This window comes from Salmo salar, chromosome 16, assembly GCF_965601325.2.
Source record: "Salmo salar chromosome 16, fSalSal1, whole genome shotgun sequence".
Taxonomy (NCBI): Eukaryota; Metazoa; Chordata; class Actinopteri; order Salmoniformes; family Salmonidae; genus Salmo; species Salmo salar.
The window spans coordinates 12,779,987-12,802,633 of NC_138306.1; the positions used below are offsets into that span (position 1 = coordinate 12,779,987).

The following is a 22,647-nucleotide window of genomic DNA, read 5'->3' on the forward strand; positions in this document are numbered from 1 at the left end:
TGTCTCTGTTTGTCTGTGAATGTGTGTGTGTGTGTGTGTGTGTGTGTGTGTGGTGTGTGTGTGTGTGTGTGTGTGTGTGTGTGTGTGTGTGTGTGTGTGTGTGTGTGTGTGTGTGTGTGTGTGAGAGAGAGAGTGAGTAGAAGGATAGGGGTTCTGCACCCCATGACTCCCAGCTGTGAATTATTTAACAGGGACATCCTTTCTCTAAATGTCTCCTGCTTGCTAAGAGAGTTGTGTTTCCTGTCTGTCTGTCACTGGTTTCCTGACTGTCACATTTAGGGAGAATATGGATGCTTCGGTGGACACATAGAGAGACACATTATGGACAATCTCGGCAGCACTGTGGAATAATGTTGATCGCCACATGGATACTGTCTTATCTAATGGGACCATCCAAATATGCATGTTCTGATACATTTGAAGAGATGCGTTTTAACATGTCCATCCCAGTGTTTGATACCAGGACACACAGATACTGTTTCCCCTCTGTTAGACAGTTGTGCACTTAAACCACATATTGTAAACACTCCACAACACTCTAATAAGCAATTTGGATTTTCTATAAGGAAATCCACTGGCATGATTGTTTCCCTCCACCCTCCAATCTACGTGCACCTCCTCGCAGAGGATTTTCTCATCTCGAAAATAGCTTTCAAATTACAGGCCTCGCATTTGTTGTGTGTGTGACCAAAACAATTATGAAAGTCTAAAGAATTGGGTAATTAAAAGTTAATTTCTGCTCATCAGATCACTTTTTTCGGTGGCGGGGAGCTGTTCCGCTCTCTCTGCCGGGTGTTTACGTCCTCGTCGGCGTTCTGCAGGCCTAGCAGCCCATCAAGGCTGACATTTAAATGGGCCGGTGTTCAACACAAATGTAATGACAGGACTGCATCCGATGGGGACCCCTGCTGGGATGATTACCGCTGAACGCCGGCCCCTGGTTTCCCTCAATCAGACACGGAGAGGGGGGCGAAGGACACACACACACGCACACACACAGAGAGAATGGTGGCCATTTACATTCCCAGCACCGTGATTAACTTTTATGCAAAGGAGGGTTCTGATCTCAGCTCCTATCTCACCTGCATCATCAAATGCAAACTGAAAATACACCATAAAGAACCTCCCTCCCTACATGCAGACACACAAACACAGCATTACAGAAAGAGATGGCAACCCACATGAGGGTCTGCCAGCGAACTTTTCTCCAAGAGCATATCAAAAATACAAAATAATTTACAATATCATATAGTACTACATGTAGTCTACTACAACAGAATATAAATAGAATTTCAATCGAAAATATATAAGAGAGTATGTCTACAGTCCGAGAGAGAGAGAGAGAGAGAGAGAGAGAGAGAGAGCGATGGCAGTAGAATGTAGTGGGCAGGTTGCTCCCCTCCTCTCCTCTTGTGGCCCTCGGGTGTCCTGGTCACCTCGTCAGTGAACAGATGACTTTGCCACCCGCGCTCCCCCCGTCTCTGCAAAGACACACCGGGACAGAGAATGGGCCCCGGGACAGACCCCCAACCTGAGGAGCGCAGCTGGCACCACTGGCCCTGCGTGACCTCCACAAGGTCAGGCTGAGCTGTCTTTCCTGTAGGCCCCAGTGACATCATCACAATGGCTGAGTGACACTGTGTGACCTTAGTACCATGTGACACTGGGCTCCTCTGACTACCCCTACAGTCTACTAACTGTAACCCATTCGAGATGCACATTTGTAACAGTGAAATAGTGCACCTGCTGCTCTTAGAGAAGGCTTGTGATCAGAAGCATGTTAAGCAAGACTCACACACATCCTGTTGAACTCACAACCTGTCCCCCCTAACCCTGACTCCCTCGGCCATGACGGCAGGGTGCAATTCAGTCACCTAGCCTCCTCGCTCCTCTCTCCAGTATGAAACCTGCCACCATCTCTGTGCTATTGATCATTATGGCCATGGGGCCCACAGGGGACTCACTCTCCTCACTCCACCCCTGTAGCCCCCCAACCTACCCCAACAGCCCCACGCTGGCCTAGCGGTCCCAGCCCAAATGCTATGTGACAGGGTGCTGGAGCCCATCACCTGGGGTCAGATGTACGGCTGGAGACCTTCTGCTCCGCCGCTCACGACTGGACACACACGCCACGACTGGTCACAAACGCCACGCAGCAGACAAACTCCCAACAGATTGTTCCTGACACTAGATATATGTCTGTGTCCCAACAGGGTAATCAAAGGCAGTTTTGTGTGTGTGTGTGTGTGTGTGTGTGTGTGTGTGTGTGTGTGTGTGTGTGTGTGTGTGTGTGTACAATGTCAAGCAAACATCCTGGATGACAAGTCCCTCTGTGGGTTGGCGCGTTGCAGGGTGACTAAACACTATCAGTCGTGGCGGGGGGGGGGGGGGGGGTCTGGAGGACAGAGGGATGGAGATGTCACTGACAGTAGAGTCCGTGGATGCTTAGGGGGCTGGGGCGAAAACAGCCGTCTCAGAGGGACAGCTCTATCTGAACAACCACTCGTGGTGGAGACAGATGCTTCAGTAAAACTACCGAAAATTGCAACAGATCTCAACTTAAAGAAAGAAAGAAAGAAAGAAAGAAAGAAAGAAAGAAAGAAAGAAAGAAAGAAAGAAAGAAAGAAAGAAAGAAAGAAAGAAAGAAAGAAAGAAAGAAAGAACGAGTCAGCATTGGGTCTGTCCTGGGGGAGAACATCTGTCCCCTCAGATGTCCGGACCAAAACAGCAATCAAAGAAAAATATGACATTTAAGTAGAGCCATAAAATCTCATTGTTAAAAAACTCTTGTTGTTATTATCTTATGGCTTGTGTCTACTGCATGCTGTGATAGTAGTTTTCACCATAGACTGTTTGGCATGAGGATGAATGACCACAAGCAAATGTTAAGCAGCTCTCCGTACTTGGAGAGTTACATTCATTAACGTGGGCCGGTTGCTGAGTGTAACTAAGTGTTGTGACCTAGACAAGGTGTAGATGTAAAAGCCCTGTCTGGGGTGTTTACCATGTGGATGGAGGTAGCTTAATGGACGCCACTGTGTTGCTAAAGTGACAGAGAGGTCACAGCAAACACAGACTCCTGTTGTTTACCTAATGCTAAAACCCAACGGCGGAGGGCTTAATCCAACGCTAATGAGGTACTGCTGCTGGCAACTTAATTACAGGGCACACTCAATAGAGAAATAAAATGTAAACGACTGGAAGGAGGAAAAGACATGCTGGGAAGTTTGGCTAGAGACGCATAGTAATGTTGTTTATAATATTGGACTTCAATCAAATCAAATCGTATTTGTCACATGCGTCGAATACAACAGATGTAGACCTTGCAGTGAAATGCTTACTAACAAGCCCTTAAACCAACAATGCTTTAAGAAGTTAAGATTTAATAAAAAAAACAAGTGTTAAGTAAAAAATAGGCCAGGCACCACAAAAATACAGTATTTTTTACCTTAATCATATCACAATACATTTTTACCAATTGAATGCCGTCGTGGACACAAATATAATACTTTTGTGCACGAAACATTTTCTGAAATCTTTTATTAAAATATGCAAATTAGGTGATATCTCATTAAATGTGTGCACATTTGCATATCACACAAAAACATTTTTTCTGGACAACGGATGATGTCAGCCTAAATATTTAGGTTTCATTTCATTAAGACACTCCACAATTGGACTTACACATACTTTGTTCATCTTTCTATCTGTAAAATACTAAAGAACGTTAAGTAAAATACATTTTTGGCGCATTTTTCAGAAGACAATGTCCTCTAGAATATATATATTTTTTTCAAGATATCAACAATTCCCTGTGTAAGTCTGGAGAATATGTCTAACGATAATCACACACAATTTGGTTAATGCAGATGCTTGTGAGGGTGAGAAAAATGTGTTTGTGTGTGGGAAGTGTCTAACTTTCGGGAAATGAGTTAAAGACAAGGACACTGTATTTAGACTATCAACCTTCAAACACCTATTTAGACCCAATCTCTAAAAAGTAAGTTACTACATATAGTCCAGTTTGTAACATTCTCTATCAAATGTGCTTTTAAACTATGTGTGATTCAATGTAGTGAGCTTTTTATGGATGTCCATTTAAATGTGGTTACAATTCATGACATTTTGATGATGGTAGTAAAATAAACTAACAAAATTAAACATTTGTGTCAACTTTTTGACATTTAAATGGGTTTAAATACTAATATTAATGGACCAAAATACCAAAAAATCTCTAAATTGTCAAATACAAATGGATAAATCTCTAAATTGCCTGTGGTGGCTGTACTGTAAAAAAAAATATTCTGGGGGGGGGGGGGGAATATTATACCAAAAATTCAGATAAAAAAAAAAAATGGTTTTCAGAATGCACTGTTACTTGAATATTTGAATAGCTTACTTAATTTTTATGTTCAAAAAGCATGACATTCGAAAATTTTAAGTTTAATATACATTTTCATAATACTTACTCTCAACTTAAGAATTTAAATTTTTTGCAACAACTTGCCATGTGGCTCAGTTTTCTGAGGATTGTGGGTAATTCCATTTTTTTAAACTTTATGATACTTTTATAAAACTGGTTGTCTGGATCCTGGATGCTGATTGGACAAGCAGCGTTCAAAGCCGTGCTGTACTGGCCATCACAGACACACCTATACATTTAACGGTTCCATCTGAAAATGATCACTGTGCCACCATAACAATATCATGTTCATGTTGCTGTCCGAATCATCTCTTGTATTTATCTCACTCGCACATTATATCCCCTTGCTTCTAACCTAGCATTTATTTTGGTACAGCGTGGCTTATTATAAGTCTTGCTGTCTGCCTGTCCGACTGACAGGCAAATTGACGTTCAAAGATGAGATTCCCACCATCAACAAGGTATGTATGAGATTTTACTGCAGCGTATCCCATCCTCCCAGGCTGATCGACTGGTGTAGGATCCGATAGAGCCAAGTAGTGGAATAGTGGGGAGATTTGAATGATTGGGAAATTTTTCTTCCCTTTTCCCCGTCCTTTTTCCCTTCCCTTTTTGTGTCACAAATTGAAATGAATTCACACTCCAGAGCAGTAGGCAGAATCACAGGGCGAGATACATGTAAGCGAAATAGATGAATATGGAGGCCGGCCTCACACTCCAGCCAGTATAGTAGGTGGCGGTATATCCACCTTTGAGTTGGTTTGCGATCTGACAATACAAATTTAGAGGAGAAGAAGAACAAGAACAAGAACAAGAAGAAGAACAACAACAAGGGCATGTACACAACCGTGCACAACCCTTAATGCTAGAGGCACATGCTTACAGTTGTACTTCCATTGACCGCTAGTGGAATGAGCACTGTTTTCAGCAATGCCTGCTAAAGTAAGTTAAAATGGCAAATAATCGGAGACAGAATATTTTTTTTTACCTTAAGACATGATCACTGAAAGTAACTGATCAAAAATATGAAGTTGATCTAACAAATAAGTTTTGGAACTGATCAAATTAAGTTGGATCTAAGCCATTTTTTAGATGCTGGACTTAATATATTAGTGTTTGTGAAACACTATCACGTCCTGACCAGTAAAGGGGTTATTTGTTATTGTAGTTTGGTCAGGACGTGGCAGGGTGTGTTTGTTTTATGTGGTTCGGGGTTTGTTGGGCTATGTGTTTATGTAGAGGGGTGTTTGTTTAGAGTGTTCCGGGGTTTTGGTTAATGTTCTATGTTAGTATATTTCTATGTTCTAGTCTAGTCTTTCTAGTTCCATGTTTAGTTTATTGATTTGGCCTTCAATTGGAGGCAGCTGTTCCTCGTTGCCTCTGATTGAAGGTCCTATGTATAGGGGAGTTTTGGTAATGGGAATTGTGGGTAGTTATTTCCTGTTTAGTGTATGTAACACCTGACGGGACTGTTTAGTGTCGTTTGTTTGTTTGTTTGTTTGTTTGTTTGTTTGTTTGTTTTTGTATACGTGTATCTTTTAGTTTTTTCCTACTTTTATAATAAATAAGAAGATGAGTATACATTTTCCCGCTGCACCTTGGTCCATTACATACGACGACCGATACAGAACTACCCACCACAAACGGACCAAGCAGCGGGGTAAGAAGCTGGAGAGGAATTATGTGGACTACAGGGAATCGTGGACATGGGAGGAGATTCTGGACGGGGCTGGACCATGGCACCAGGCTGGTGAATACCGTCGCCCACTGGAGGAGATAGAGGCAGCCAAGGCAGAGGGGCGCCGGTATGAGGCGTTATACGCGCCGATTGGGAAGCACGAGAGGCACCCCCAAGACATTTTTTGGCTGGGCCAAGGGTGAGCCCTAAGCCAACTCCCCGTGCTTATTATGGGGAGTGTGTGGAGAAGAGAGCGCCAGTGTATGTGGAAGTGCGCACGATCTCGTCCATGTGCACGCACAGTCCGGTGCGAGTGATCCCAGCCCCTCGCAAGTGCCGTGCTAGAGTGGGCATCCAGCCTGGAAGGAGGATGCCTGAGCAGCACATCTGGCTACCAATGCGCCTCCTAGGCCCAGGCTACCCTACGCCTGCTCTACGCACGGCAACCATCAGGCCTCTGCACAGCCCAGTTCGCCCTGTGCCAGCACTTCGCTCGTACAGGGCTACTATGACCATCCAGCCAGGACGGGTTGTGCAGGAGGTGCGCTCCAGACCTCCAGTGCTTACCCATGGCCCGGTGTATCCAGTTCCCGCTCCTCGCACTAGCCCTGAGGTGCGTGTCACCAGTCTGGCGTCTCCAAAGCCAGCACCACGCACTAGGCTTCCAGTGCGTCAGCCCAGTCCAGTACGTCCTGTTCCTGCTCCTCGCACTAGCCTTGAGGTGCGTGTCTCCAGTCTGATACCTCCAGTACCAGCCCCACGCACCAGGCCTCCAGTGCGTCAGCCCAGTCCAGCTCATCCTGCTCCTGCGCGTCCTAAGCCAGCCCCATGCATCAGGCCTTCAGTGCGCAGTCCCCGTCCAGAGCTTCCGACGACAGTGCCTCGTCCAGAGCTTCCGGCGACAGTGCCTCGTCCAGAGCTTCCGACGACAGTGCCCCGTCCAGAGCTTCCGACGACAGTGCCCCGTCCAGAGCTTCCGACGACAGTGCCCCGTCCAGAGCGTCCGACGACAGTGCCCCGTCCAGAGCGTCCGGCGACAGTGCCCCGTCCAGAGCTTCCGACGACAGTGCCCCGTAGAGAGACGGCCCACAGTCCGGAGCCGAGCGAGACGGCCCACAGTCCGGAGCCGAGCGAGACGGCCCACAGTCCGGAGCCGAGCGAGACGGCCCACAGTCCGGAGCCGAGCGAGACGGCCCACAGTCCGGAGCCGAGCGAGACGGCCCACAGTCCGGAGCCGAGAGAGACGGCCCACAGTCAGGAGCCGAGAGAGTCGCCCTACAGTCCGGAGTCGGCGCAGCGAGAGTCGCCCTACAGTCCGGAGTCGGCGCAGCGAGAGTCGCCCTACAGTCCGGAGTCGGCGCAGCCAGAGTCGCCCTACAGTCCGGAGTCGGCGCAGCCAGAGTCGCCCTACAGTCCGGAGTCGGCGCAGCCAGAGTCGCCCTACAGTCCGGAGTCGGCGCAGCCAGAGTCGCCCTACAGTCCGGAGTCGGCGCAGCCAGAGTCGCCCTACAGTCCGGAGTCGGCGCAGCCAGAGTCGCCCTACAGTCCGGAATCGGCGCAGCCAGAGTCGCCCTTCAGCCCGAGGTCTCCAGCGACGCGCATCAGCCTGAGGTCTACAGCAACGCACATCAGCCCGAGGTCTTCAGCGATGCGCCATAGCCCAGAGACTTCGGGAAGGGTAACAATTAATAAATATTTAGCGGGGGTGGACACGTTAGGTTGGGGAGTAAGGCCGGAGCCTGAGCCACCTCCATAGTAGGTGGGTTGGGGAGGGGGGGGGGGTGTAGCACAAGAACCGTCGGTGACGGTGGCCACCCTCCCTTCCCTCCCTTTAGTTGGGATTTTTGTTTTTTGGGGGGGTTATTTTTGTGTTCTTGTGTGAGGTGCATCCGGGTCTGCACCTTTGGGGGGGGGGGGTACTGTCACGTCCTGACCAGTAAAGGGGTTATTGTAGTTTGGTCAGGACGTGGCAGGGGGTGTTTGTTTTATGTGGTTCGGGGTTTGTTGGGCTATGTGTTTATGTAGAGGGGTGTTTGTTTAGAGTGCTCCGGGGTTTTGGTTAATGTTCTATGTTAGTATATTTCTATGTTCTAGTCTAGTCTTTCTAGTTCTATGTTTAGTTTATTGATTTGGCCTTCAATTGGAGGCAGCTGTTCCTCGTTGCCTCTGACTGAAGGTCCTATGTATAGGGGTGTTTTGGTAATGGGAATTGTGGGTAGTTATTTCCTGTTTAGTGTATGTAGCACCTGACGGGACTGTTTAGTGTCGTTTCCTTCTTTTATAATAAATAAGAAGATGAGTATACATTTTCCCGCTGCACCTTGGTCCATTACATATGACGACCGTTACAAACACCAAAGGTTAAGTCTATTATACATAAGAATACTTCATGTTGGAGATACTCATAAAGACGCTAAAAATCATTACTTAATAAAAAAATATATGTTTTACAGTGTGGCCTTAATTTGACTTATACGTAGACATTTTTTGTCAGGAAAAATATTACCAGTGAGGAACAAAATACTACTGTATGTTTGTATTATGTAAACCTACACATATTCTACCATGTTTATTTTTGGTAGCTTGATTACTACTGAAATTGTTTAAACAAATATGAAATCATGTTTTTTGAAAATGACATTAATTCATGCAAAGATCTCTAATTTATCCAGTGCAATTGAATAAACGATTAAAAATACTACGATATTTACTGGACTTTCAGAAACAGAATCTTTTTTGGATTCTCATTCTTCTGGCTGAGATTACTCCTGCGTACACTAACATGCACAGCTTTGAGAGACGGTTTAATGAGACTAATAATTACCTAGACAGCTCTATTATTTCTATGCGGTGTACGAGGAGCGTGTTTAAACGAGGCTGCTTCTATATGGGATGTATGCCTAACTGAGTGAAGGTAACATTAGTGACAGAACTGTTTCCCGGTTTTAGCCTGACCAATGGAGATGAGCCGTTTACCTCTCAACTCTGTAATGAGACACACCAATGACCCCATCAAAGATGGACGCCAGTTACTGTACTGTATATACAACACAATGCTAGAAAAAAAGCCGGACTCCATTCAAGCAAAACTAGAGAACAGTTCTCAACAGGAACAGAATGGCCATGCGGTATAAATTAATATAGTCAGGGGTAAAGAGCTTTGTTGAGCCTGACTCGCTATTGGATAGAACACCAATATTTTCCTTTTCTTCCCGGCCTAATCTGAGTGCAAAATACTAACTGTTACATGCCCATCATTATTTTCTACAGATGACTATTTGATCCACATGAACAATCAAAGATAAGCACGTGGCAGATACAATGTACTGTATGGTTGATCTGCTGCTCATCAGTTACAGTGGCCAGGCCCACTATTTGCATAACCTGAGAGAACGAAAGAGAGAGCGTGTGTCTGAGATGTGTCTATCTGCATGATTGAAGTCAGATGATAATTTAGGATGCTTTCTACCAAGTCAATTAATCTCCCTCCTCCCTGTCTGCCCACACACACTCCATCAGCTTCATGTATTCCCTTTAGAGACGAGTGACAGAAATACCATTAAAGTGAGACGCTGACATTACTTAAAAGAAAGGGCATCACACAGTTGGTTGATGGAAATGAAGCGCCTCTCGCTCTGCATTGAAAGTGGAGCTATACCACTGTGACGGCAATGCGCATCAACTCCAGCGTCTCGCAGGCTAATGGCTGGGGCAGTGCTGGTTGCGGTGGTGGGGTTGTGAGGGGGGGCACTGAATCCTCCATCCCTGGCCCTGAGAGCCCCTCGCCCCCCTCCCTCCCTGAGACAGTGTGTGCCACTCAGGCAGCCAGGCAGAGGCCCCCAGCTGGGCCACATTTGGGAAATGCCACTGAGCATGGGCAGCTTGCTTCACTAGGCTTGGCTGCTCGCGCATCGTATGGAGCCATGCACCGTCGGGAATACTGTTCCAAAGGGTGACGGCGGCAAGACTCGCTCCTACCTTTACCCCCCCACACACACACACACACACACACCACACACACCACACACACACACACACACCACACACACACACACACACACACACACACACACACACACACACACACACACACACACACACACACACACACACACACACACACACACACACTATCTACCCTGGCTCAATAACCTCTCACTTTCCGGATGTATGCCTTGACACTTGCCTCTCTCAAGTGGAAAATGGCCCCACTGATCAGTTCTGTGGATTTAGGAGAGGTTACATGTTTGTTGTGTATGTGATACAGGACAAAAGAAAGATGAGTGTTTGTCATCAGTTGCATCCATACTTGACATTTTGATCATGACTCAAAGGAGTGTGGACAAGGTTTCTAGAACAGAACAGTTTGCGGAGCACTTGACTTTTCCGCCCAGCACACACAGTGTGGCATGCATAACTGTCCCACAGACAGATACTGTGGTTAGAGCAACCGGGCCAGTCGACATATGCCGTAATAAGCCGCACAGTGGATGAACAATACACTATGCCGGTCAGTGGTCAGACTATGCTGCCTGCTATGCCCACAGCTAAAGCAGAGGAGAGGACACGGCCAACGGCCAACTCACACAATACAGATGGTCCACCCGGCCAGCAGAAAACCTGTCAGCTCTTCCCCTGCCACTGTAGTGTTATACTGTTGAACTTCTACATTAACTTCAAAGTGAGCTACAATGATCTGTTTTATTGAGAAGGTTATTATTCAGCGCAGTGGACAAAATAGAATTGCAATTCCGCCTCAGCAGATCCACGGACAACTCAATCGCCATTCAAATCAAATCAAATGTATTTATAAAGCCCTTCTTACATCAGCAGAGGTCACAAAGTGCTATACAGAAATCCAGCCTAAAACCCAAAACAGCAAGGAATGCAGACGTAGAAGAACGGTGGCTAGGAAAAATTCCCATGGCTGGAACCTAGGAAGATAGCTAGAGAGGAACCAGGCTCTGAGGGGTGGCCAGTCAGTCCTCTTCTGGCTGTGCCGGGTGGAGATTATAAGAGTACATGGCCTTTAAGGCCAGATTGTTCTCCAAGATGTTCAAACGTTCATAGATGACCAACAGGGTCAAATAATAATCTCAGTGGTTGTAGCGAGTGCAACAGGTCAGCACCTCAGGAGTAAATGTCAGTTGGCTTTTCATAACCAAGCATTCAGAGGTCGAGACCGCAGCTGCGGTATAGAGAGAGAGAGAGTTGAAAACAGCAGGTCTGGGACAAGGTAGCATTGCTCTGCACACTGCCCTATCCTACCAGGACAAGAGGAATACCTATGTGAAAATGCTGTTTATTAACTACAGCTCAGCTTTCAACACCATAGTCTCCTCTAAGATGGTCATCAAGGATATGATCGTGGACTACAGGAAACAGGGGGGGAGCACACCCCCATCTGCATCGACAGGGCTGCAGTGGAGAGGGTCAAAGCTTCAAGTTCCTCGGCGTGCACATTACAGAGGCCCTGACATGGTCCCACCACACCGACACCGTGGTGAAGAAGGCGCCTCTTCAACTTCAGGCGACTGAATACATTTGGCATGGCCCTTCAGATCCTCAAGAACTTCGATAGATGCACCATTGAGAGCATCTTGTCTGGCTTCATCACCGCCTGGTATGGAAACTGCACCGCTCTCAACGGCAAGGTTTTACAGAGGCTGGTGAGGACATCCCAATACACCCCTGGGGGTGAGCTCCCTGCCCTCCAGGACATTTACAACAGGCGGTGTCTGAGGAAAGCCCGGGATATCGTCAAGGACTCCAGTCACCTGAGCCATGGTCTGTTCACTCTGGTACCATCTAGAAACGGTATCGGAGCATCGGGTTCCGAGACAGCTTCTACCACCAGGCCATCAGACTGTTGAACAGCTAACCCTAGCTGTCTCCCTGCACAGACCTGCACCAAGAGACTATTTACACTGACTCTCCACACATTCAACCCTTAAAACACACACACACACACACACACACACACACACACACACACACACACACACACACACACACACACACACACACACACACACACAACCCTGGCTCAATAACCTCTCACTTTCCGGATGTGTGCCTTGACATTTTCATCTCTCAAGTGGAACATTTATGGAGAGGTTACATGTGTATTTTGAGTGTGATAAAGAACATACAGTGCATTCTGAAAATATTCAGACCCAATTAGTTTTTCAAAATTGTTACGTTACAGCCTTATTCCAAAATGTTTTTTGTTTTTTTTAAATGTCCTCATCAATCTACACACAATACCCCATAATGAAAAAGGGAAAACAGGTTTTTAGACATTTCTGCAAGTTTATCATAAAGGCTAATTGATCATTAGAAAACCCTTTTGCAATTATGTCAGCACAGCTGCCTTCCCAGGCCCACCCATGGCTGCACCCCTGCCCAGTCTTGTGAAATCCATAAATTAGGGTCTAATGAAATTATTTCAATTAACTGAATTCCTTTTATGAACTGTAACTCAGTAAAATCTTTGAAATTGTTGCACGTTAGTTAAAAAAATTGTTCAGTATATTTGAGAGACAACAAGTGCTCATTGTGAAAATGTACTTATGTTTTCAATAAACATTGGAGAAGAAATATAGTTTACATGTTGTCAACAGTCTAAGCCAACCTCGTCTGTTTTTCCCCATAGTTACGCACACGTTGGTTTTGTTGCTAAACAACCAACCCTTCTATTGTGTACATTTCAGTTTTATTACTTTGCTTAACACTTTCTTCTACTTGTTGTTTTTGTATTTTTGATTTGACTTTTGATACCATTGATATTGTACTGCACTGTTGAGGGAGCTTGCAAGTAAGCATTTTTCAAGCATTGCACCATTTATACCTGCTGTAAACTGTATGTGACGAATAAAATGTGGATTTATTCATTTATTAGTGATGTCTCTGGGAATTCCTGTTCGATTTACCAGTATGATGTGCATAATAATAATACTATATCCATAATAAATAGCTGGATAAAGTGAAGAATTGAGTTTTAATAAAGAGACAGGCTGTTTAAATTAGGATGCATGGTCAATTGTGTGTAACTGAATGCTACATCTGTAGTGAGGACACATCCCTGGGCCGTGGCCCAGGGTGTCTGTCTGCAGACAATCAAACAACAGTTCATTTCTAGTCTTTAATGGATGGCCCACAGTCACCATGGAGCCAGGGGTAAAGGCTAAGCTGGTAAAAGGCTAAACTGTTTGTTTAGGGCCAGAGAGAAACCCATCAATTACTTGTGTGTCTGTGACTGGATATTGGCACACAGTGGCATGCTAAATGGACTGACAATAACAGTGAGTCTTGGAACGGGCTTTGTTGTTGTATACGAGAGCTCAAATCCAGATGTATTACAGCCAATGGAATACAGAACACTGTAGCTTAAAGTAGGATCGCACGCACGCACGCACTCACACACACGCACGCACGCACGCACACAGAGTGGTGCATGCATGTGTATCTGTTTGCTGAGGGGCTCTCATGCCATATGCAGTGCAGGGTCCTGTACAGTCAGCTGGGTGACCTGGCGTGGCTCCACAAATGCTGGTGTGTTCTGGGTGATTCCAGCTCCACAGGGTAATGAAGCACATAGCCTACAGTCACCCACCGCTCTGGGGAGAAAACACCAGTCTGTCAGTCTGTCTGTCTGTCTATAATGATTGCAGCATCTGTTGGTCTGCCCATGCGGTCTACTTGTCTGTAGGTACTACAATAGCACATCCTACAATGATATTCCCTTCATCATTCAGAATTACTGTAATATCCAGATGTAGATGTCAGTCAGAAGATGCCTGTCTTGCCATCTGTCTACCTGGCTGTCTGTACCCACATGATATTCACCCCTGTTTGCTCATATCCTGATCAATTACAGTAAGGTTGATGATTCTATGAGCGCATGAAAGGTTCTTCAGACTTCAAGCAGGCATCCGTCCGTTCGGAACCACATGACTAAAACTCACCCTTGCCTCTACCACTCTGCAACCTTCAGAAGTCCAACATATCTGGCATCTAGATAATCCATCAAAAGGTGAATTCCTTCAGCATGGACTGCCATTCAATGATGCAAAGCAAGCCAGTGGCCACTCCCGTGGAAGTAAGAGGAGCTACAAAGGGACGGAATTGGATCCGTGAGTAGGCCATGCAAAGTTCCTTCAAGGGAATCAAAGACAGGGCGTCTTCACTCACAGACGTCTTCAATAAGTGATGAGGCTGTGTGATAATGGAGGCTGCATTATTATGTAGAATAGAGGAGAAAGGGTCAGGATGGGAAGAGTCAGCCTGCCAGGCTAATAAATAGTGCATGGGACTGAGTGGGCTTTCAAGAGACTGCTAAGAGAGAGAGAGAGAGAGAGAGAGAGGAGAGAGAGAGAGAGAGAGAGAGAGAGAGAGAGAGAGAGAGAGAGAGAGAGAGAGAGAGAGAGAGAGAAGAGCACTGTGTGTGTCTGTGTGTGCGTGGAGTTTCATGACAGAAGTGAATGGGGTTCTGCCACAAATAAATAGACCTGGTGATGTACTGTAAGTCCATATTGAAAATATACAGGAAGCAATAGAGAGCCAGTCTATATTTTGCAATGGGCAATACCAAAACAGAAAATGGCCAAGTATACTGTAAGGCCAGTGCTTAAAAACTTTCAGGAGCCCAGAGAGAGGCCATACTAATTTAAGCCCAGAGAGAGAGGCCAAACTAGTTTAAGCCCAGAGAGAGGCCAAAGTAGTTTAAGCCCAGAGAGAGAGGCAAAACTAGTTTAAGCCCAGAGAGAGAGGCCAAACTAGTTTAAGCCCAGAGAGAGAGGCCAAACTAGTTTAAGCCCAGAGAGAGAGGCAAAACTAGTTTAAGCCCAGAGAGAGAGGCAAAACTAGTTTAAGCCCAGAGAGCCAGGGAGTAGTGAGCCTGTGTCAGGGTTTAATAATGAGCCTATGAGTCTGACAAGACCCTGGACATGGCCCCTGATACGGCCCCTGACAAAGCCATTGATGGAGATTAGCTGACCCCTCTGGGTCAACGCTCCCATAACAGCCACTTTCCCATGCTGCCCTGCCTGCCTCAGTCCATGATAGCCAAATGTGCTGGCTTCACTACTAATGATGTCTAAGTCTAACTGGCCTCTAAAGCACAGTGCTGTTGTATAGTATGTATCTTTGTTCTGTATGAAAAATGGTTGACGGGAGATGAGGAGGGAAGACAGGGGGCCGGCCTATACAGCAGATAGGAAAGTCAAACAATGAAAACACCAGGATTATTAGAACAAATGGCAGCTGGGCGAGTGACAGCTGCTTCCCCAGAGCGTGGGGGCATGTCTTGGGGCAGTGCAGCCAGTTAGCCCCTCAGCGCTGCCTGCCTCCCTGCTCCAGCCACAGAGAGTCACCGGTGGGAAAACAATGTTCGGGCCCTCCACAGATGTGCCTGTAGTGGGCCTGTCACAAGCACTTATCGTGACAGCCACTCACCCCTCTCTGTGGCTCTCTGTGTCTCTGTCACAGGTCAGCGGGTGACAGGCGGGGGGCAGCGCGACTCGCTGGCCACAGACCCATCTCTCATTAGGGCCCACCTTTTCCTTTTGGGAAATAGTGTGTCACGGCATTTAATCAGCTTGTAGCAACAACATCTATTCTCAACACTATACCTCAGTCACTTTTTTTATTACGCTAGTGTAATTAACATTTGTACATGAATAATGGTTTGCATATATTATTTGTAATATCATTATACGGGAGAGGTTGTATTCATTTAGAGGCATTTATGAGATTCAACTTACGATATTAACTTAATAAAGTCTTCTGCTTCATCGTGATATAGCCAAAGTAACACACATTTAAAGGACGGAACCAGAAATATAAAAGGTTACGCTGAACTCGCACAGTGGCGCAGCGGTTTAAGGCACTGTATCTCAGTGCAAGAGACGCCCCTGGTTCGAATCCAGGCTGAATCACATCCGGCCGTGAATGGGAGTCCCATAGGGCGGAGCACAATTGGCCCAGCGATGTCCGGATTTGGCCGGGGTAGGCCGTCATTGTAAAAAGGTTTTTGTTCTTAACTGACTTGCCTCGTTAAATAAAGGTTCAATCGAATGAAATACAAGTTGCCCAAAAAAATTTTACAAAAAAGAACTGCTTCTTAAAAATTTTGTGCTTCTCACAATATATCGACACCATCAATTAAAAAGGCAGCTCATGTTATGGATTTTTAAATAAACCTGGCAGAATTAATTTACAGTAATTGTTTAAATAAAATCATACAGGGTCATTCGGATAGCAAATTGCATTCATAAAAATGTCGCTGAAATTGTTTGTTTGATAAACATTAGATATTTCATGTTACATTTAATATCCACTATGAGAATAATGATTTGTGCATATATTAATGAGGTCAATTAGAGCAGATAGCATAACTGTATTTTCCTGGTCTTTAATCTAAAAATGGATTGGGATTGATCATATTTATAGATTTTTCTTTATCAGAAGAATCTAATTATTCCTCTCAGGAGAGGCTCAATTAAAGCTGTTGTGTGGTGTATTTTATAACGGAGATGTTTCCCTTCACACAACAATGACAACAATGACAAATGGAGCATGAGGACATGGAGGGACCTGGGTGAGCGGATCAAACACAATGCAATTGGCTTCAGTTGCAAACGAGACATCGTCTAGCCTGCTCCAACCCCCTACTCCGCGCTCAGTGAGCAGTGGGCTGAGGTATACAGGTACACACCCATTTAACACGATAAAAACATCCGTCTTCATCTGGGGGCCACATCTGGGGGCCACATCTGGGGGCCGTGTGAGGTAATCTAGTGGCACAGCAGTGCTGGCGCTGCGTTACTTGTTGAGCGTCTGAGCGACGACGATTTAACACGGGCTCGTAAATGAATCGTGAAGCGACTAATCGGATATTGTTCAATTGCATTAAAGAGGCTGGGATGTGTGGGGGAAGCACAGTGTTGAAACTGAGCAAGGCGTTGTGTGTGTGTGTGTTAGAGCGCATGTGTCGGTGAGGCCTCTTTATGCACTACGGACCACGGTGTCTCTCTCTCCACTCAGACAGAGACAGAGTTCTCTCTGATTATGATCATTTAGCCTAACCATACTTTGGATGTTAGAGCTCTGTGATGCTAATGCTCACAGCGCACACAGATATTTCTGTGGTTGGGTAATATAATGTACCGTATCTTGATAGGGATAGGAACTATCTAAGCCAACGCCTCTATATTATCGAAAAGTCTCAATCAAGCCTCACGAAGTAGAAAGAGTAGAAAGCATTAAGTTATCTCTTTCAATACATTATTATTTTGATTCACCTTATTGGGGATTAACATTAGTTGACTGACCCTGACAGCAAAAGTACATCATATTAAAATGCAAGGGCGTTAAACATTTTATCAGGTCTTAGTTATTTGCGCCAAAAGAAAATTCAATTCCAGTTCCCCTGATATCTACTCTTTCTTTGCCCTGTGTCTCTAAATTTGTGCCAGTCAACAAGCTCTAGGCCTTTTTTTTTTAGATATTTCAAAAAATATCTGATGAATCTATCTTACACAAAACTGATGGAAAACATTGAATGTCATTGAACAATAACAGTGAGCCATGTCAGCAGCAGGCACCCGGGCAGTGGCCTACCTTTGAGACATAAGTCTGAGGGTGTTTTGTCTTTGTGTTTCCTCAGCAGGGCCACTGCCAGCTGGGCTCTCTCCCTGCTGGCCCAGGCCCCTGCCTGGTAGGCCAATGCCTGCTTGGTCCCTGCCTTGGAGGACCCTGTCTGCTTGGCCCCTGCCTGGCCCTTGTCCTGAAGGGAGGCCGCATGGTTCTGCTGGGACTGCTTCATGATTGGTGTCACTGACATCACATCCACAGACCTGGAGAGAGACAAACACTTCATTCAGTGAGAGCTCGCTGGGGATATACTGCATGTCCACAAGGAATCCCTGAATAACTCACAGAGTCATAGGAGGTATTTCTCTTCATATAAAATTAAAGATGCACTATGCAGAAATCGCTCTGCCATTTCCTGATTGCTAAAATTCTAATAGTTTGCCTAATTTCAGTTTATGTGACAAAATAAGCAAGTATAGTGCATAGAATCATTGTACCATGTAAACCGCTGTGAAATATACTTTCCTTAATAAAAAATATCGTATTTTCAAATGTTTGAAGCTGGTGTACAAAACCGAAAGTACAAGATGCAAAAACAAAACTTGAAAACGGGAAGGATAGAAATAGAGCACACAGAACATATCTACCGCTTCTTAGACTTGGTTTCGATGAGAATAACAGATCTATAACTCACATTTCTTTGGGGATTTTGTCAGGTCGCCCCAAAAAAGTGACATATTGCAGCTTTAATTGTGGGAATATTCTCTCATTCTGTACTTGTACATGTCTTCTCTACATTATGACCAGAAAATAAAAATGTTGCAAAACAATATCAAGTTGCTCCTGTTGTGCTGTGATCTTGTCAGATCAGACTACATAAAAAATGCAGCTGGTTTTCTCTCATGACCTGTCTCTCTGCAAAAACAAATTCTCCTATTTCTCACAGGAGAACGTTGACCTCATGAAACAAAATAACAGCTTCATAGAGCTTAAGAAAACATACATATAGTTACAAACCCGTAAGCAGCACTAGAACACGGACACGTGAATGCAATAACTTGGTCACAACCCCATTTTGAATGTGCTTTACTGATACTCAGTACTGTGACCTGCCCATGGTCCTGTCTGTCTGTCTGTCTGTCTGTCTGTCTGTCTGTCTGTCTGTCTGTCTGTCTGTCTGTCTGTCTGTCTGTCTGTCTGTCTGTCTGTCTGTCTGTCTGTCTGTCTGTCTGTCTGTCTGTCTGTCTGTCTGTCTGTCTGTCTGTCTGTCTGTCTGTCTGTCTGTCTGTCTGCCTGCCTGCCTGCCTGCCTGCCTGCCTGTCTGCCTGTCTGTGGTCCACCTCTGGCGTTCCACTGGTGTCTGCCTGCTTCCCCCTATCCAGACACCCCCACGCCCTCTGGCTCTGGGGGGTCACCTCTGCACAGCCGACCCCATCCTGCAGGTAGGTTAGGACCAACCCAGGGAACGCCTGTGGGAAAGGTCACAAGGCAACGTAGTGTCATCAGGACATGTCCACGCAACCACAACAATGACACAACAGAGGCCAGACAGAGAGACATGGTAGTGATCCCACCACATAAAACATTACAAAATACCAGGATCTGTTTTCAAAATTAATTCTGCAAGAATGAGAGAATGTGGAGTACAGGAATTTCTTCTTGGTATCCTTAGAATCCTTTCCTCCTTTGTATTTGCACTTGGGTAATAAAGAACAAACCTTTGGAGAAATGCTGCCATCTTTTCCAAAGCTGCACCGTTGAAATGGACTGCCTTTTGATCCTGTGCATTTGCAGAGTATGAAGGCAGACAGAGTGATCAGTAAGTCTATTATTTGTATTCATTTAGGTCTATGTTTATGTAGATGAAATGTACCAGATGAAAGTATAGTGGGCACCTTCTCCGTATGTTGAGCATGTGGGCCTCCGTGTATGAGGAGCCCTCCTGGTCCTCCGGAGAGACTGTCATGGAGGATACAGCCAGGCAGAGCTGGGGCAGGGCTTTACCCAGGATCTCCCCTGTCTAGCACAGCACAGCAAGAGGATGGGAGGGGGTAGAGGGGGCTAGAGGGGGAGGGAGGGATAGAGAGAGAGAGAGAGAGACCTCGGTACGCGAGTTAAAAGAGGCAGAAAATGAAACAAGATGTCATAAATGGGACACTTCCCCTCCATGGATCACTCACGTCAGGCGGCTGTCCGAGTCACTGAGCTCCTGAGCCAGGGAGAATGGGATTTCACAGTTCACCGATAAGTTCCATTTGGACTTATTATTATTCCCTTTTACGTTTACAGCGGTGCGACCATAACCTCACGACCACTGAGAAACACCTCATCCCCCCCCAAAAGGGTCTCGTTTCAGTCGGAGGCAAGAGGAGAACGCCATTAAAGGGCATTGTGTAATGAACCGATAGCCACGTTTTACACGACGACTCTGTGAAGTCTACCATTACTTTGCCCGACTGCATTAGAACAGTGCATATGTATTAGCTTAGCATGGCCTAGGGTGTGGATATCCTACCAGAAGTTATAGGCCTGCTATTAAGTGCTACATCTGAATCCCTCCCACTCTACCATCCCTCCTGTCTAGAGTGTGTCAAGTCCACGACATCACGGCTAATTTGAACATATTAAGGGACTCAACTTGCATCACGTTATGTAAAATGGCGTCACCCACGCCGATAAAGAAGACACAGCAGTGGATCACACGGACAGATCTCTTCTCAAGCCCTCCAGGCAAGGCGGTGAGAGGGAAGGATTAGGGACGTTTTCATGCAGTCTTCTGCACGCAGGAACAAGACAAGGCTAATCAGTGAACTGAGGGATATCCTGTCTGTGGTGTCTGTTCCACTTCGCGCGCAAACTGCTCCTCTCACCATAGATGGCCCTTGTTTTGCCGTTCGGCTTCTATTAAGATACGACGGTTCTTCGGGACAACCCTCTGTAAAGCATGGCAGAGTAGCCCTCTGTGATATGTAACATGCATGATTAGCATGCTACAGTCAAATGGCCTCATAAAGAGAAAGGAGGTTAATGGAAAAACTGACAGGTGCAGTCAGAGTGATACTGATGTGACTGATACGGTATTTTCTGTTTTGCCTTTGCTGTGACCAAGTCAATACATACCGTATAGTATCAACCAATTAGGGTTCCTCTAACCTAATACAATTTCACCTCCCATGCAGGAGGGGAGGAACCATTCATTTGGGGGCTCACTGAACAGTGAAATGTAGATAAATTAGGGTGGGAAAGTGTGAAAACCCAGATGAGAATGATGCTGCCTGCCTGCGCCTCTGCGTGTGTTACGCATGGATAAGAGCACGGCCTGGTGTGCAGGACAATAAGCACTGCATCCGGCCCACTGAGTGGATCCAGGCCTGGTGAACTGGAACTCACCTGGACCGTCCAGTAGACAATAACAACAACCCCGACGACATCAACAGCGAACAGCCGAGGCATCCTCACCAGATGATCTCCACTGGGTTCCACACGGAGCGGAGGGTTAGCGAACCCCGGTCAACCTTTCCCTAACTCCTACAACCACCAAACTTAGCTGTTGCCATAAGTCACTAGAGCCGAGAGATAATGCAGCTGGGCCAATTCTGTTGGTTAAAATCTGTAGATTTTCTGTAGAAATGTGTATTGTGCAACTTTCTGCAGGTTATTGAGGGGGTTATAAGTGGCTCAGTTGAACAAACCCCTAAGTTAAGATACTGTACCTTGGTTATGATCCATATATGTGCTGCTGACCCTGTACTGATGCTGACTTGGTCCGCTTCACAACCGTAGCAGAAGGAAGCAGCACCACTTCTGGTCTCTCCCGAATTACGTAGAAAACACAGCTTACAGTAAGAGAGCACATGAAAGCCTACGGTATACAGCAGTGTGTATGTTTGTGTCTCTTCCAGATGTGTGTGTGTGTGTGTGTCTCTTCCAGATGTGTGTGTGTGTGTGTGTGTCTCTTCCAGATGTGTGTGTGTGTGAGGAGTTCCAACGGGGGAGACAGTTCAAGCACCCGTCCTCTCCTACGAGCTTTACAACCCTTTACAGATTGTAGAGAGACCTACAAGCTTCACAACCCTTTACAGATTGTAGAGACCTACAAGCTTCACAACCCTTTACAGATTGTAGAGAGACCTACAAGCTTCACAACCCTTTACAGATTGTAGAGAGACCTACAAGCTTCACAACCCTTTACAGATTGTAGAGAGACCTACAAGCTTTACAACCCTTTACAGATTGTAGAGAGACCTACAAGCTTCACAACCCTTTACAGATTGTAGCGAGACCTTCAAGCTTCACAACCCTTTACAGATTGTAGAGACCTACAAGCTTTACAACGCTTTACAGATTGTAGAGAGACCTACAAGCTTCACAACCCTTTACAGATTGTAGAGAGACCTACAAGCTTCATAACCCTTTACAGATTGTAGAGACCTACAAGCTTCACAACCCTTTACAGATTGTAGAGAGACCTACAAGCTTCACAACCCTTTACAGATTGTAGAGACCTACAAGCTTTACAACCCTTTACAGATTGTAGAGAGACCTACAAGCTTTACAACCCTTTACAGATTGTAGAGAGACCTACAAGCTTTACAACCCTTTACAGATTGTAGAGAGACCTACAAGCTTTACAACCCTTTGCAGATTGTAGAGAGACCTACAAGCTTTACAACCCTTTACAGATTGTAGAGAGACCTACAAGCTTTACTACCCTTTACAGATTGTAGAGAGACCTACAAGCTTCACAACCCTTTACAGATTGTAGAGATACCTACAAGCTTCACAACCCTTTACAGATTGTAGAGAGACCTACAAGCTTCACAACCCTTTACAGATTGTAGAGAGACCTACAAGCTTCACAACCCTTTACAGATTGTAGAGACCTACAAGCTTTACAACCTTTTACAGATTGTAGAGACCTACAAGCTTCACAACCCTTTACAGATTGTAG

General features: G+C 45.7%; 1 protein-coding gene across 6 annotated transcripts in view; it reads right to left on the reverse strand.

Annotated features, from left to right (window-relative positions):
- The window catches only part of LOC106573235 (doublecortin domain-containing protein 1), a 40,402-nt gene that overhangs the window by 12,202 nt on the left and 5,553 nt on the right, over positions 1-22,647 (reverse strand). For all 6 annotated transcript variants that reach the window (XM_082962524.1, XM_082962527.1, XM_082962526.1 and 3 more), the window contains 3 exons: positions 19,592-19,757; positions 19,415-19,476; positions 17,724-17,959 (listed from right to left, as the gene is read on the reverse strand). The gene's annotated coding sequence lies outside the window, so the exon portion shown is untranslated. The remainder of the gene's footprint in view (positions 1-17,723; positions 17,960-19,414; positions 19,477-19,591; positions 19,758-22,647) is intronic.